Raw genomic sequence first — 18,014 nt, 5'->3', positions numbered from 1 at the left:
AGAGGGCAAGAATTTGGAAGAAAGCCAGACTTTATCTTGAGGGTGATAATCTGGAGTGGGTCCACGTTTCTTATCTGCGATCTTCTTCATATATCTCTTGGTGTTCAATAAATTAGATCTAATTAGCCTATGGAGTTGCAAGAGACGTGTGGAAAAAGATTTAATTGCAGGCAGAGGAGAGGTAGATTGAGGAGAAGTAGGAAAAGAGGTAGGATGATAGCCATAGGAACAGAAAAAAGGAGTGACCTTGGAGGCACTATGGACAGTATTGTTGTAGGAATATTCAGCAATAGGAAGATAAGTGTTCCAGTTGCTTTGGGTGGCATTACAAAAACAGCGAAGGTATTGTTCTAATCCTTGGTTCAAACGCTCAGTTTGTCCATTGGTCTGAGGATGGAAACCGGATGATAGTGCAATATTGATGTTGAGTGTCTTGCAAAAATATTTCCAAAACCGGGAAATATACTGAGGTCCTCTGTCAGATATAATGGTATGTGGAAGTCCATGGAGACGGAAAATATGGTCGATAAATATCTGGCTCAATTCTTGAGATGTAGGTAACTTCTTTAGGGCAGTGAAGTGAGCCATTTTAGTGAAAGAATCAACAGTGACCATGACAACCTGGTTTCCAGCTGATGGTGGAAGTGTTAGGGTTTATGCACAGCAAAGAGCATGTCCCCTCTCACTGCACTAGTGGGTTCTGTAATAGCTCCCTTTTAAACTTACTATTCAAACCCTTTCTTGTTATCTCACCTTCCCCCCCCCCTTAGGCTTCTGTGTATGTTGTTTAATGTGCTGTTTTGTTTACACATTGGGCCTTGCTTTTACCAAGGCTTCTTTAAAACACTCCTCCCTAGGCCATGTGTTAATTCAACTCATTTGCATAATAACTGAAACTCTGCACACCTTTCAAGAACATGTGCAGCATGTGAGGACCACACCCAGCCCTTCAAACCACACCCAGCTCTGCTCACCTTTCAAGAACATGTGCAGCATGTGAGGACCACACCCAGCCCTTCAAACCACACCCAGCTCTTCGAACCACACCCAGCCCTGTCTATAAAAGGCAGCCCCCGAGCCTCACCCAGTGCTTGTGCTCATCTACCTCCCGCTTACCTGAGAACAGATCCCTCGGCGCTGGCACTCCTGCTCTCTACAGACTTTCATTGGCTTCAATGGGCGCAGCTGCTGGCTCTTCCTTCTTCTGGTTTCCGGTTCCTCCTTGCCTCAGCCTCTCTCCTACAAACAACCTGCAAAAGAGAAAGAAGACAAGGTTAGACTGATCAGTGTCTCTTGCCAGCAACAAGTAAGTGCAAAACTTTTTATTACCTGAAGGAACTTTGACAACAATTTCTGGATTCGTGTGTGGACGGTTTGAAGCAAGATACCTTCCACGAACATTGTGATTCAGGCTCTTTGTTGCAAGAATACCTTGCGGAGCTTTGTGAAACAAACATTGTTTTTTTTTATGGAACTTTTAAGAATCGAACAGTGGAAACCATTAACAGCAAGGCAAACAGTAAATCAAGGACTTGCACAAATTACATGCTGTATTTTGATGTAAAAGTACAGTATTTGTTTTCTAAAAGATTCTGGAGATATGGGAAAAGTGAGTCTGCTATTGGGAATTTAGGCTTTAGTTATATTAAGATGAATGTTTGATATTGGTAATTCTGATAACGGTATTTGTTTAATGTTTTAGAAGCTTTACAGTAATAGAAAGCACATCCCAGAGCAGTAACACATTCCAAACCTGGAAACTAGAGACCAGGATCCAAGAGGTACTTTTAGAAGAGAATTTCTAATAAATAAAGGGATAGTCAGGAACCCATTTAGGAATAGGTTGCACTTATTTGTTCTTTGTTTATGTTTCATTAGGCACCAGTTTCTACAGAAGTCAGAAAGGGACGCAGATTTGTGCAGCACTTCAACAGTGGAAACGCAAGAACGGTGTTGTCTCTTTTTTATTTTATCCACTTCCCCCCTACCCTTGAGCTTCTGTTCTTAGTGCACTGTGTTAAAAACTAGTGTGCTGGAACAAGCAGTTTCAGGGTGGGGTCGGATTGTCTTCAACCTCCATCAGAACTGAACAAGAACTCAGGTGAGCTGGGCTTTGACAGGAAGTGAACACATAAAGTCAGTGGAAATAGTATGCCATGGAGTTGGTGGAACCGGCAAAGGCTGTAATAATCCTGCAGGTCTGGTACGGGGAATCTTGACTTGGGCACATATGGGACAAGCCTGAACATATCTTTCGACATCTGATTTCCAAGTAGGCCACCAGAAAGATCGCGAAAGAAGTTCTTGCGTGGCCTTGATGCCTCTATGACCAGCAACCGGTGAATCATGGCACATCTGTAATGCCTTGTCTCGAACTCTGTTAGTAGGGAGGAATAACAGATTCTGATGATAATAGTATCCTTCTTTCTTGCATAAAAAGCTTCTTAATTTCTCTATTTCGCTATTAGACAGGCTGGAGTACTCCATTTGTACCTCCTCCAGAAAAGATTGAGTAACTCCAATGATCTTACTAGGCTCCAGTAGAAACTGAGACGGGTAAGGAGTACAGTCTGGATAACGTGAGACAGAGCATCAGCCAGAATGTTTTGAGATCCAGGAATATAGGTGATGTAAAAGTCATACTGACTGAAGAAAAAGGCCCAACGGGCCTGGCGACTATTCTGGCATACAAAATTACGTAGACATTGCAGATTACGGTGATCTGTTCTCACCTCGAAAGGCTCCTTGGAACCCATCAGAAACTGTCTCCATTCGCTGCAGGCTGTCTTCAGAGCTAACAACTCTCTTTCTAGTACTGAGTAATGTTGTTCAGCTGTAGAGAGAATATGGGACAAATAGAAAACAGGATGTTCAAGACCATCATCCTCTTGTAGTTGGAGTAAGACAGCTCCAATAGCTCTTTCGGAAGCATCGGTAACTACAATAAACTGTTTGTTGGTATCTGGGTGTCTTAAGATGGGAGCTTGAGTGAAAGCCTTCTTTAAATCTTGAAAAGCTGTCTCAGCCGCCTTAGTCCAGACAAACCCCTGCTTTAGATTTTCCTTCTTTAAAGTATGAGTTATATGGCTGGTCTGTTTAGCAAAGTCTTGAATGAACTGCTGATAAAAATTTGCTAATCCTAGGAAACATTGTGTTTCTTTAATAGAAGAGGGAGAAGGCCAATCGAGAATTGCTTGTACCTTTTCTTGGTCCATAGCTATGCCGGTAGGACTTAAATGATAACCCAGATATTTGACTTCCGTCTTATCGAACTCACACTTTTCGGGTTTACAGGATAGTTGATGTGCTCGGAGTCTTTGGAGGACTTGTTTCACATGAGAAGAATGGAGATCGGGATGTCTGGAAAAGATAAGGATGTCGTCTAAGTAGATTACGACTGTCTGGTTCAAGAGATCGGAAAATATTGAGTCCATAAATCTTTGAAATATTGCAGGGGCATTCGTAAGACCGAAAGGCATGACTTTGTACTCAAAATGACCAAATGGAGTCCTGAATGCTGTTTTCCACTCTTCTCCTTCTTTTACACGTAAAAGGTGGTAAGCTCCTCGAAGATCCAACTTGGTAAAACGTTGAGCCCCTCTGACTGCCTCTAGAATATCCTTGATAAGGGGCAAAGGATAACGATCCTTTATAGTTATTTTAGTTAGGCCTTGAAAATCCAGGCAAGGACGAAGATCTTTGGTCTTCTTAGGTACAAAAAAGAGAGGAGCCCCTGCCGGAGAAGACGATGGAACAATGAGACCACTCTGTACATTTTCCTCCAGATACTCCTTAAGAACTTCCTTTTCAGGTTCCGTGAGAGAATACATCCTCCCAAAGGGGACGACTGTTCCAGGTTCCAAAGGAATAGCACAATCGTACTCTCGATGTGGAGGTAATACAGGTCTGGATGGCTTTTGAAACACGTCTTGAAACTCTAAATAATGTTCAGGAACTCCTTGGACAGTATTGATGGAATATTCCGTAGTACTCTTAATAGGTGTTAATCTGTTCGTGACCAATATTTGTCGGAAGCAAAGCAGTTCTCTTGACAAAACTGTGAGGACAAGGAAATTGTCCGGGTTACCCAGTTTACATACGGATTATGTCTTGTAAACCATGGAATTCCGAGAATAATGGTATGGTTGGGAGATGAAATGAGATCAAAGGAGATGTGTTCCTGATGATTACCAAACTGTAAATTTAACATCAAGGTCTTGGTATCGACTGGACCTGAGGATATCAAGGATCCATCCACGGTGTGCACTTGTTCAGGAATGTCTTTGGGTTGTGTGGGAATCTGTTGATTAGTGGCCCAAGTCATATCCATGTATATACCACTAGCACCACAATCTAATAATGCCATAGTTCTTTCTTGGCGGCCATCAGGTAGTTGTAATATGACAGGTAACATGAACAAGTATGTTGTATTGCCATTAAATGAACTGATGGAAGGTATAGCCGATGATCCCGTCCCCTCCCTTCTTACAGAGGACGGGAAGTGGCGTTTCCAGAGTGTCTTGGTGGACGTACAGGACAGGTACGAAGCATGTGACCAGCAGATCCACAGTATAGGCACAATCCCTTCTTCCGTCTGTTTTCCCTCTCACTCGCTGAGAGCGGCCCTCGAGTAGCATCCACTTGCATGGGTTCCCCTTCTATGTCTCTAGCAGGGGGACGAGATTCCTCAGAACGAGGCAGATACATCCGTGGAGTGCTTGGCTGGGAAGATCCTCTACTCCTTCTCTTCTCCATTCGTCGTTCTTGAAGACGATACTCGATGGAAAGTGCTTGATCCATCAGGCCACGAAGATCTTCAACTCTGGTGGAATGTACTAATTCATCCTTTATGTCTTCCTTAAGTCCTCTGCGAAACAAAGTTACCAGGGTACGTTCCACCCAAGTGGTCTCTGCCGCTAACTGACGGAAACGTGTAATATATTGAAGGACATCTTGGGAACCTTGCTGGATATCACATAATGCTTCCTCTGCCGAGGCTTCCAATCCTGGACGACTAAACATTTGTTTGAAGCGGATCACGAAGGCAGAATAGTCCGACAATACCGGATCGTTGGATGACACCATCGGGGTTGCCCAGTCCAAGGCAGGACCGGATAATGCACTGATAAGATATCCGACCTTTGTCCTGTCAAGAGAGAATTGGGTAGGTCTGAAGGCGAAGTACACCGTTAATGCATCCAGGAATTCACGCAGTTTAGTTGGTTCACCAGAGAAACGAGGAGTAGAGGCGGAGACAGTCGGAACATCGCCACTGCGGAAGGCCAAAGCCTGTCGTAGCACAGCGTTCTCATTGCGCAATTGTTGCAATTCCTGAGCTTGTTGTTGAATAGTAGTCAGAAGAGATGAATCAGGATCTGCAGCAGCCGCCACTGTATCATCCATGGTGTCAGAAGACGTCGGAATGATTTGGCGCTGCAATCTGTCACGACTCACGTGCTGCTTGCGCCTGGAAACCGCAGATCTTGTGGCGTGGGTCTTTGGCCCAGAAAGGGGCGACTCTTTCTAGTAGCCACGGTGCTGTAGGCAATGGAACCGCCAAGAACAGACCGTGCCCTTTAGAAATAGTGCCAGAGGGAAAAAAAACCAAAAGGGGAAAAAACCTCCAAACAGTGGATTCCTGAAACAAGAACAAAAAACCAGGAATCAAAAAGAAACAAAAATGCAGGTAAACACGAGTTTGACAAGATTCAGAACCGAAGGCTAAGAACCTGGCCGAAGACACAATCAGAGCAGATAGTGTTGCAGCGCAAGGAAAGGGAGAAAACAGAGCCCTTATATACCAAGAAACAGGAAATGACCAAACAGGAAGTAAAGACGCCATCTTAGATAGGGAAGAAGTACATAGGACAGAATAGAACAGAAACCATAGAAAATAGGCAGCAAGGAATGCTGGGAAGAAAAAGGTAATATGGGAAGGGGGGAAAGACATAAAGAAAGGACAAGAAAAATGCCTCAGAAAGCAAAGAAGAAAAAGAAGAAAAAGAACAGGTAAGGAGGGGTCAGAAGGAAATAGGGACGCAACAGAAGGCAGAGCGAGGCCCCAAGTAAAATCTGGGGCCTCGCGCGGTACACAGCAGGCTCGGGGCGCGCCGCGTCCTGGGGACGCGCTGCGCGGCGCGAGCCGAATGTTCGGCTCGCGCTGCGTGGTGCGGCGCGACAGTCTGGTGTGGAGCAGAGCCCGATGATGATGCATTATGGCTATTGCTTCTGAATGAGTGTGTGCCTGTGAGAGGGGCCAAGTATAAACCCCACCTGTTGGAACAGTGCACCCATTAACTTTCAAACCTCACTTTATATCATCTGCATGAAGCAATTCCTCATCCTTATAGAACTTATCCTGCTTGGATGTTGTCATTCTCTGCTCTGAAGTCGCTGTGCTTTGCACTTCTCCTTTCGTTGAATCACTCATTCCCACAATCAATAAAATGCATGCAATCATATATCCTATAATTCAACCCATGCACACATATTTACATCTACCACGTTTGCCATGTCCAGGATTCATGGCTTTTGTAAAATCAGAGGAGAAGAGGGAAATAATATATAAAGTGAAAGCGAGCAAAATAATCAAATAATCAAAGTGCCTTTTCAAAGTCTTTGCACTATTTACAGCAGTTCTCGACCTTCAAGAAAGTTCTTCAAGATTCAGCTAAAATGATGATCTCTTATGGTCACTTCCAGAGTATAAGGTCTTTGTTGATCAATTTGCAAGCTTATTTCAAAGCTCAGTTCAAATGAAATTTCAAGTTCCACAATGTTCAACTGTCACGGTCAAAACAAAAGGCCATAAACTCACTCTCCCATTCATTTGTGACAAGGTAGTTCCAATCAGGTGAAGAGTATCTGCAACTTGACACTTTGCCTTTTTGTTTTCCTTACTCTGTTTCATCTTCACTCTGATTTGACTCTTCAACTGCCTCCTTTATTGAATGGAGTTTATCAGCGACCAGTTCATGTGCAGATGCAGGCCATTTATCTCTTTTCACAGTTCTCTTTTTGGGGGCACCTGCTTTCACAATGCTTGCTGTACGGGCAGAAATCAGTTGACTTTGCTCTCCTGCACGTTTGTCTGTACCTTTATCTGCATGCAGACTGCTCGCACCTTCACCATTTTGCATGATTTCTGCTTCAGCCACTGGTTCCATCCCCACAGCTTGTTCAAGTGGAACCCCTTCTTCATCTCCAGTAGCTCTTGTGAGAGCAGACTCTGGGGCATATTTATACTCCGTTTGCGCCGAATTTGCGTCGTTTTTTTCTACGCAAATTCGACGCAAAACGAACTCCATATTTATACTTTGGCGTTAGACGCGTCTCGCGCCAAAGTTCATGGAATTAGCGTCATTTTTTTGCGTGAACACCTTCCTTGCGTTAATGATATGCAAGGTAGGCGTTCCCGTCTTAAAAAATGACTCCGATGCTATTGCGTCGGATTTATACTCCCGGGCAAAAATGACGCCCGGGAGTGGGCGGGACTAAAAAACCCGCCTTTGCGCCGGATTTTAGCGCCTGGGTCAGGGCAGGCGTTAAGGGACCTGTGGGCTCAGAATGAGCCCAGAGGTGCCCTCCCAAGCCCCCAGGGACACCCCCTGCCACCCTTGCCCACCCCAGGAGGACACCCAAGGATGGAGGGACCCACCCCAGGGAAGAAAAGGTAAGTTGTGGTAAGTATTTTTTTTATTTTTTTTTGTGGCATAGGGGGGCCTGATTTGTGCCCCCCTACATGCCACTATGCCCAATGACCATGCCCAGGGGACATAAGTCCCCTGGGCATGGCCATTGGGCAAGGGGGCATGACTCCTGTCTTTGGTAAGACAGGAGTCATTGCAATGGGGGATTGGTTGGAAAAAAAATGGCGCAAATCGGGTTAAGACGATTTTTTTGCCTCAGCCTGACTTGCCCCATTTTTGGACGCCCAAACGCCATTTTTCCCTACGCTGGCGCTGCCTGGTGTACGTGGTTTTTTTTCACGCACACCAGGCAGCGCCGGTCGGCTAACGCCGGCTAACGTCATTCAATAAATACGGCGCCCGCATGGCGCTTCAGAATGGCGTTTGCCGGCGCTAATTTTTTGGGCGCTAAACTGCGTTAGCGCAGTTTTGCGTCAAAAAGTATAAATATGGCCCTCTGTGTTTTCCAGAGGTCACTGAATGTTGTGTGTATGGCTTGCATAGATCCAGTTCGGAAGACCACCACATTTCACAGCTAGTGTCATCACCAGGATAACTTGAAACAATCCTTTCCACATTGGCATTAGGCGAGTCCCAATCTCCAGCTTTCAAGCTGTGGCACTGTTCTTTGGCCGTTTAAACTGTTGCAGCTTCAACCTGAGGAGACAAGGAGCGAACCACATCAGCTAGACCTTTGTAGTAATCCAGCACTAAGTCATCAGTTATGTTCACAAGTGCATTTGCAGATACTGCTGGTAACCTCATTGCACGACCCATCTGTATGTCGTGGAAGACAGTCCTGTCATCCTGTCAGGGGTGGTACTCATGATCATCAGGACAGATGGTAATGCATCAGGCTATTTCTATGCTGTAGAGGCACAAACCTTTGATAATAAAGCTTTCAATGTTCCATTCATCTGTTCCACCAATCCAGATGCCTCTGGCCTGGAACTATGGTGCAATTCTTTCTCAATGTTCAATGCTGCACACAACAACTTTATGATCCCATTATTAAAATGAGTTCCTCGATCTGATTCCAAAGACGTTGGGAATCCATACCTAGGTATTAGTTCCCTGAGCAGCAGCTTAGCTACAGTGAGACTATCATTCCTATGTGTTGATAAGCCTCAACCCAATGGGAGAATACACATACAATGACCAATACGTACTTCACTCCATTACAGGCAGGCGTCCAAATAAAATCAAGTTGCAATTGTTAAATGGACCTCTAAATCTGCCTATGTGGCTCAAATGAACCACTGTGCATTTTCCTAAGCTCACTTTTTGGCATGTAACACATCTGTGACAAACTGCTTCTGCAGTCAGTCTAAATCTGGGGTTGTACCTTGTCTGTTTGAAAGTACTAATCATTGCATCTCTGCCGAGATGAACCTGACCATGGTAATATCTAGCCATCAAGTTCAACAGACAATCTGGCAACACAACATTCCCTTAATTTGAAATCCAGACGTCATCTCCTTCTCTTGGAACACAACCTGCTTTTATCCAAATCCTGTTTTTCTTCCTTTGCTGCCTTTTCATGCAGCCTCTTCATATTATCCAAAGGGTCAACCACTGACGTCAACACATTTTGATTTGTCCCACTGGTGTCACTTTTACTACTTCACTCTTAATAGAAGGTGACACAATGGAGTGCACAATATCTGGAAATTTGGTCAACATAGGCATTGCCCAACGATACATAGTCATTCCACTTTTGGTGGGCTATACACTTTACTACCCCAATCTTCTCAGGCAACTGTAAGGCATTCAACAAGTTATGAATTCTTTCATCATTTTGAATAGGTGATCCTGATGAGGTCATAAAACCTCTCTGATGCCATAACTGTCTGAAGTGTGGACAACACCAAATCCATGTTGACTATCTGTGAATATTGTCACTGTGAGCTGCTCAGAAACACAGCATGCTCTTGTAAAAGCAACCAGTTTGGCTACTTGGGCAGAAACGACTCTTTGAAACCATGAGGCTTCGACCACTCCTGCGAGGGGGCAAACTGCATAACCTGCTCTCAGTGTACCTTCGCTGTCTCTTGAACAGGAGCCATCAACAAAAACAACCTGGTCATTCTCTTATAAAGGAGTATCCTGAATATCGGGTCTGGGTTTGGTGCACAATTCAGTGACATTGAGACAGTCATGTTTCAATTACCTAACATAATTTGAATCATCTACATTTACAGGCATTAATGTGGTGGAGTTTAAGACCGCATACCTCTTGATGGTTACATTTGCTGATCCTAGGATGAAAACCTCATAATGGGTAAGACAGGCATTGGTCAAATGTTGGGTCTTGGACCGGGTAAAAAGTACTTCGACTGAGTGTGGGACATAACCAGTTAAAGGGTGTCCCATTACAATGCCTTCACATTGACTGATGCTCACACCAGCACTGGCCACGGCTTTTAAACAGTTGGACAAAGCAGCAGCAACAGGATCCAATGTTGTGGAAAAATATGTCAGTGGCCTGTTTGTTCCTCCATGCAATTGTGTCAAAACAGAAAGAGCACAAGCATCACACTTATGACAAAACAGTGCAAAACCTTTTGAATAATCAGGCATTCCCAAAGTTAGAGCTCTACACAAACTCTCTCTCAACTCAGTGAAAGCCTTCATGCACTCTTCATTGAAGGGGACAGGATCTGTGACGTCCTTCTTTGTTAACTTCCCCAGTGGTTTGGAAATTACTGAAAAATTCAGCATCCATTGGCGACAGTAGCTCACCATGCCCCAAAACATTCTGACATCTCCCTGAGTGATTGGGGGATTAATTTGCATAATTGCTGCAACTCTTTCTCAGGATACTTTCCTTGCCCCTTTCTCAATTCGGTGACCCAAATACTTTACTTATTACTGACAATATTGTATCTTAGCAGGGGAAACCTTGTGTACGTTGTCAACCATATGATTAAAAAACACTATGGTATCTTGTCTGAAGGCTTCTTGTATATTGGACGTGACCATCAATCATCAATGCACTGCACTAAAACATACTGAAATGGCATGTTCAACAACTCTAAGGGGCATATTTATACTCTGCGCTGAATTTGCGTCAATTTTTTTACGCAAATTCAGCGCAAACTTAACTCCTGATTTATATTTTGACACTAGACCCATCTAGCGTAAAAATATTGGAGTTAACATCATTTTTTGGATGCGTGAAACCTCCTTGCATCAATGAGATGCAAGGTAGGTATTCCCGTCCAAAAAATGACTCAAAACCCCTAGCGCCTTATTTATCCTCCCGTGCAAAAATGGTGCACAGGGGGTGGGCTTAAATAATGGCGCTAAGCCTCCTTAGCGTCATTATTTCATGCCTGGGTCAGAGCAGGCGTTAGGGGACCTGTGGACACATTTCCATGGTCAAACACCATGGAAAGAGCCACACAGGTGCCCAACCCAAGCCTCAGAAACCCCCCCCACCCACATCAGAGGGACACCAGAGGATGGGGGTTAATGTAGGAAAGTACCATCTTCTCTGGCATGTTACACCCATTTTCACTGTATGTATGTTTATTTTTGCCCACGTGTCACTGGGATCCTGCTAGGCAGGACCTCAGTGCTCATAATGTATGCCCTGTATGTGTTCCCTGTGTGGTGCCTAACTGTATCACTGAGGCTCTGCTAGCCAGAACCTCAGTGTTTATGCTCTCTCTGCTTTCTAAAATTGTCACTGCAGGCTAGTGACTAATTTTACCAATTCTCATTGGCACACTGGTACACCCATATAATCCCCTTGTATATGGTACCTAGGTACCCAGGGTATTGGGGTTCCAGGAGATCCCTATGGGCTGCAGCATTTCTTTTCCATCCAGGGAGCTCAGACAATTCTTAAACAGGACTGGCACTGCAACCTGAGTGAAATAACGTCAGCGTTATTTCACAGCCATTTTCACTGCACATCAGTCACTTATAAGTCACCTATATGTCTAGCCCTCACTTGGTGAAGGTTGGGTGCAGGTTACTTAGTGTGTGGGCACCCTGGCACTAGCCAAGGTGCCCCCACATTGTTCAGGGCAAATCCCCTGAACTTTGTGAGTGCGGGGGCACCATTACACGCGTGCACTACACATAGGCCACTACCTATGTGTAGCGTCACAATGGTAACTCCGAACATGGCCATGTAACATATCTATGATCATGGAATTGTCCCCCCAATACCATTTTGGTATTGGGGGGACAATTCCATGATCCCCCGGGTCTCTAGCACAGAACCCGGTTACTGCCAAACTGCCTTTCTGGGGTTTCCACTGCAGCTGCTGCCAATCCCTCAGACAGGTTTCTGCCCTCCTGGGGTCTGGGCAGCCCAGTCCCAGGAAGGCAGAACAAAGGATTTCCTCTGAGAGAGGGTGTTGGAAATAGGTGTGAAGGGCTGGGGAGGAGTAGCCTCCCCCAGCCTCTGGAAATGCTTTGATGGGCACAGATGGTGCCCATCTCTGCATAAGCCAGTCTACACCAGTTCAGGGATCCCCAGCCCTGCTCTGGCATGAAACTGGACAAAGGAAAGGGGAGTGACCACTCCCCTGATCTGCACCTCCCAGGGGAGGTTCCCAGAGCTCCTCCAGTGTGTCCCAGACCTCTGCCATCTTGGATTCAGAGGTGTTGGGGCAGAATGGACTGCTCTGAGTGGCCAGTGCCAGGAGGTGACGTCAGATACCCCTCCTGATAGGTGCTTACCTCTCTTGGTAGCCAAATCTCCTTTCTTGGTAGCTAAACCTCAGTTTCTGGCTATTTAGGGTCTCTCCTCTAGGCTATTCCTCAGATAACGAATGCAAGAGCTCACCAGAGTTCCTCTGCACTTCCCTCTTCGACTTCTGCCAAGGATCGACTGCTGACTGCTCCAGGACGCCTGCAAAACTGCAACAAAGTAGCAAGATGATGACCAGCAACATTGTAGCGCCTCATCCTGCCGGCTTTCTCGACTGTTTCCTGGTGGTGCATGCTCTGAGGGCTGTCTGCTTTCACCCTGCACTGGAAGCCAAGAAGAAATCTCCTGTGGATCTTCCCCCTGCTAACGCAGGCACCACCGGTCGTCTGGGTCCCCTCTCATCCTGACGAGCGTGGTCCCTGGAACACAGGAGCTGGGTCCAAGTGTCTCCCACAGTCCAGTGGCCCTTCTGTCCAAATTTGGTGGAGGTAAGTTCTTGCCTCCCCACGCCAGACAGTAATCCTGTGTACTGCGTGATTTGCAGCTGCTCCGGCTCCAAGGATTCCTTTGTGCACAGCCTAGCCTGGGTCCCCAGCAGTCCGTCCTGCAGTGCTCAACCCACTGAGTTTGTCTCCGATGTCGCAGGACCCTCCTTTTGTGACTCTGAGTTTGCAGATCTTCTAAGTGCCTGCTCCGGTACTTCTGCGGGTGCTGCCTGCTTCTTCGGGGGCTCTCTGAGTTGCTGAGCGCCCCCTCTGTCTCCTCCTTCAAGGGGCGACATCCTGGTCCTTCCTGGTCCCCAGCAGCACCCAAAAACATCTAGCGCGACTCTTGCAGCTAGCAAGTCTTGTTTGCGGTATTTCTGCGTGGAAACACTTCTGCAACATCCAGCACGCCGTGGGACATCTTCCATCCAAAGGAGAAGTTCCTAGCCCTTTTCGTTGTTGCAGAATCTTTGGCTTTTTCCACCGGGAGGCAGCCCTTTTGCACCTTCATCCGGGGTTTTCTGGGCTCCTGCCCCCCCCCCGGACACTGTCGCCACTCTTGGACTTGGTCCCCTTCTTTTTCAGGTCCACAGGTCCAGGAATCCGTCTTCAGTGTTTTGCTAGTGCTTGTGGTTCTTGCAGAATCCCTCTATCACAACTATTGTGTCTTTCTGGGGTAGTAGGGTAAGTTTTCTCCTACTTTTCAGGGTCTTGGGGTAGGGTATTTTGGACACCCTTACTGTTTTTTCACAGTCCCAGCGACCCTCTGCAATCTCCCATAGGTCTGGTGTCCATTCGTGATTCGCATTCCACTTTTGGAGTTTATGGTTTGTGTTGCCCCTAGACCTATGTCTACCTATTGCATCCTACTGTGATTCTACATTGTTTGCACTACTTTTCTTACTGTTACTTACCTGTTTTGGGTTTGTGTACATTTAACTTGTGTATATTACTTACCTCCTAAGTAAGGGTATTCTCTGAGATACTTTTGGCATATTGTCACTAAAATAAAGGACCTTTATTTTTAGTAACTCTGAGTATTGTGTTTTCTTATGATATTTTGCTATATGATATAAGTGGTATAGTAGGAGCTTTGCATGTCTCCTAGTTCAGCCTAAGCTGCTTTGCCATAGCTACCTTCTATCAGCCTAAGCTGCTAGAAACACCTCTATTCTACTAATAAGGGATAACTGGACCTGGCACAGGGTGCAAGTACCACAAGGTATCCACTATAAGCAAGGCCAGCCTCCTACAGGTAAGTAGAGGTAAGTATTTAAAAAATATTTTAAAAGTGCCTTTGGGGGCACTGAAATGGGCCCCCCTACATGACACTGGATACAATGGCCGTTCCCACTGGCCATTGGGGTGGTGGGCATGACTCCTGGTTTTATAAGACAGGAGTCATGTGGTATGGATGATTTTGCATCAGGAAATGACGCTAGGCAGGTTAACGGCATTTTTTCTTTGCCTCTAACCAGCCTAGCGTAATTTTTTAAGGCAAACCCCCCTTCCCTCATACCGCCACCCCCATTTGGCTAACGTCATTTTCCCAGACGCTGGCCCACCCTCTGCGCCGGCTTGCAGGTTTCCATAAATTTGGCGCCCAGCTGGAGCTCTGGAATCATGCAAGCCGGCGCTATACTTTTTGTGGCAAAACTAAGTTCTATGTCAGGATATGATTAAAAATGCCAGAAGATTCTGAAAACCGTTGTGGAGTACAACACCATGAATACACACGATTGCGAAATCGGAATGAAAAAAGGAACTGACTTTCCTCGTGCGAACTTACTGAGAAAAATACCTGTGCCAAATCGATAATTGAAAACCATTCTGCTTCACATAGAATCTGAAATAAAATTACTGTTGAATTTGGCACTATGGGACAACAGGATACCGCAATTTTGTTCACCTTTGTCAAATCCTGTCCTATGCGATATTTCCAACTTGGCTTTTGCAATCCCGTAATTGGTGAATTAAACGGGCTGCACATCACTTCTTTCAAAATTCCCTGCTCAACAAAGTCTGCAATTACTGGAGTAAATCCTTCAATCACTTCTGGAGTCATTTTCAAAGAAAAGGAACACACTGCGTACACTCCAGCAACAAAGTATGACCCCAATGCATCATGGTAAATGCAGTCTAATTCGTAGTCCATTCAAAAAGTAAAGTCTTTCACCTCCGTAGGTGCAGTAAGTGCTGTATATCCTTGTACAAGTGTTTCTGGGTTTAGCCCGTCATCAGCAGGGAGCATCATGGTATAGAGACTTGCTTGAAATGCCACCAGATTTCTTCTCAGGTTTACAAACCACTCATGGCGCACAAGTGCCTCCCAAGGCTCGTCAGCCATGGCTCAAGGGAACCGTCAATAAGACAGTTTCAAAGAAAGAGAGCAGACTGCCTACATTCCAGCAACAAAGTATGACCCCAATGTATTATGGTAAATGCAGTCGAATTCGTAGTCCATTCAAAAAGTAATAAAGTCTTTCACCTCCCTAGGTGCAGCGAGTGCTGTATATCCCTGTACACATGTTTCTGGGTTTAGCCCGTCATCAGCAGGGAGCGAGCATGGTATAGGGGCTTGCTTGAAATGCCGCCAAATGTCTTCTCAGGTTTAAGTATCACTCATGGCACACAGGTGCCTCCCAAGGCTCGTCAGCCATGGCTCAAGGGAGGCGTCAATTAGACAGTTTCAAAGAAATAGCTCTAATAAGTCCAATATCTCTCCCAGAGAGATTCCAAACTCTTATCATTACTGTCTCTTGTAATTTATCAGGTGAGTCTTCAACTGTCATGGCAGGAAACAATGTTAAGAGAGGATACATCTCATCAGTTTGACTGGATGTTTCATTGGCACTATTAGTTTGAATTGCTACCCCTTCTTGTGTACAAGTGGTGGAAAATTTCAATTTATATAGCAAGTCTCTTCCTAAAAGACTCACAGGAATTTAATCACAAACTACAAATCGGTGCAGACCTTCAAAGGTTCCTATCTTAACTGGAAAGGGGTATGTAATGGGATTTACCATATGCTGGTTTGCCACTCCTACATCCTGAACTGTCTTTCCTGAGAGGGGCACATTTGGGACTTGTACAGATCTGACAGTGTAACAAGTTGCTCCAGTGTCAACCAAGAATGAAACATCATGACCCATAACACTTGCATTCACATAAAGACAACGCTGATCTACCTCCAGTGAGGCAGCCAACATACATTATTCTTCTCCTGAACTCTTGCGCATGTATTCTTCAGTAATGTCATCATCAGCAAAATCAATCAATGAGTATTGTGTGATGAACTGATTCACATTTGCACTTGTTCTTTTATTTGTATTGTGCTGAGGAACCATTACATGTTTCTGTGCCATCGGAGCTTGTTGTATCTGCATTTGCTGTGGGGCTTGGATCTGCTGTTGGGGAAATTGTACATGTTGCTGGGGAACCTGCATTTAAACTGCTCCAGTAGGAACATTCATGTTTTGATTTTGGGGCCTTTGAACTCTTTATTTTTTAAATTGACTGCTGTCAATCACCACCACCTTGCACCAAATTATTTACATTACTAAATGGACACTCCTGTTTCCAATGTCCGATATTTCTGCACGCATGGCATGGAAGCATTTTCTTCATGTTGTGAACATCGGTCACATTTGCACTCAGATCTACTCTAATCTCACTGCCTCTACTGCTGAACTGAGGCATCATTATGCCTTTCTGCTGTGTTTCACGCATTCCTCCTACATTCACCATTCCTTGAAAACCCTGCATACTTGCTGCTTGGGCAGACTTGATTTGCATCACCATTGTCTTTTTCTTCAACCTTTTCTGCTTGAAATGAGTCTCATCACTGCAGTATTTTGAGTATTGCAACACTTCATCAATCGGCTATCCTTGTCAGCAAATCAAATGATTCCCAATCATATCACTAATTTAGTGCTACAATCCTTGAGTAAATCTAAACACAAAATGAATCATATCTCTTGGCTCATGAATCTCTGTGCTACTGTATTGTCTGGATGCTTTCAGCAGTTTCTCATAGTCAGCATGAACAGACTCCTTCATTTCCTGAGATGTCCTGTCAATCCTTTGCCAATCAATATCTTTGGGGGAAACTCTAGTTTCCCCCAAAAACTCAATCACCTTGTAATACATTTTTATCACCTCTTCAGACGGTGCACCTGTTACTGCATTCCTTGGCGGTTAATGCGTTGGTGAATCAATGCTCCTTTTACACTCAACCCACAAATCTGCTGGAACCACAATTTCCATCAAATTGTTCAGAGCTTCCCACAAACACTCCTCAAGCTTTACAAACCTCTCTGTTTGCTGGTATCATTCCACTGGTTTCTCCCTCAACTTTGGGTAACCATTTGTAAATGATAGTATGTCACTGCTCCTCCAAGGAACATGAACAAATTTCCCTCTGGAATTTCTCTCATTGGCATCATTTTTACAGCTCCCTCAGCCTGCTGTGCATCATTTGAAAATGCTGTCGGCGTTTTCTTCTGATTTCTTTTCTTTGCCCATCTGCCTTCCCATTTTTGAAAGCTCTGAATCAACTCCTTAATGTGAATTTTCATTTCAGGTAATCTCATGTTTGCTATGTCTCTTGCATCAACTTCTAATCTGTAACTCTTCTTCAACTGTTTGGATTTATTCATCTTGATATCATATTTATAAGTCAAATTAGCTAATTTCTTATAAACCGGTCCTGCTCATAGGGTAACATTCTTGCACATGAAGCACAATTCGTTTTCATTGTCGGTTTCAGAGTCTGATCTGTCCAAATCAAGTATTCCCTCAATCATCATATTTAATTCCAATTTTAATCCAGCCATGTTCAATGTATTTTCTTCCTCTGGTATGTTTCCTGAAGCTGATGCTCCACTCGAATTGTCTAACCATTCAGTCAATTGTTAGGCTGATAATTCTTGCAAACTAATGTTATTTCCTTTATTGCTGGCATAAAATGTGGTACATTGCATGGAGCTCTCATAGCCTGCTTTTGAGCCATCACAGATAATCCTACAGAGCACGGGACATCAATCAGTGGACCTATTCTATCATAGGTCTGCTTTGAACCAAAAGCATTCATAGGGGTCATGGCTGGCATGGTAGTGCTAAGTCTCTCCATTTCTGCATTAGTTCAAAATGTAAATTCATTGCTGGTAATGGATT

The sequence above is a fragment of the Pleurodeles waltl genome, chromosome 3_1, assembly GCF_031143425.1.
Source record: "Pleurodeles waltl isolate 20211129_DDA chromosome 3_1, aPleWal1.hap1.20221129, whole genome shotgun sequence".
Lineage (NCBI taxonomy): Eukaryota > Metazoa > Chordata > Amphibia > Caudata > Salamandridae > Pleurodeles > Pleurodeles waltl.
This window is presented reverse-complemented; position numbering follows the sequence as displayed.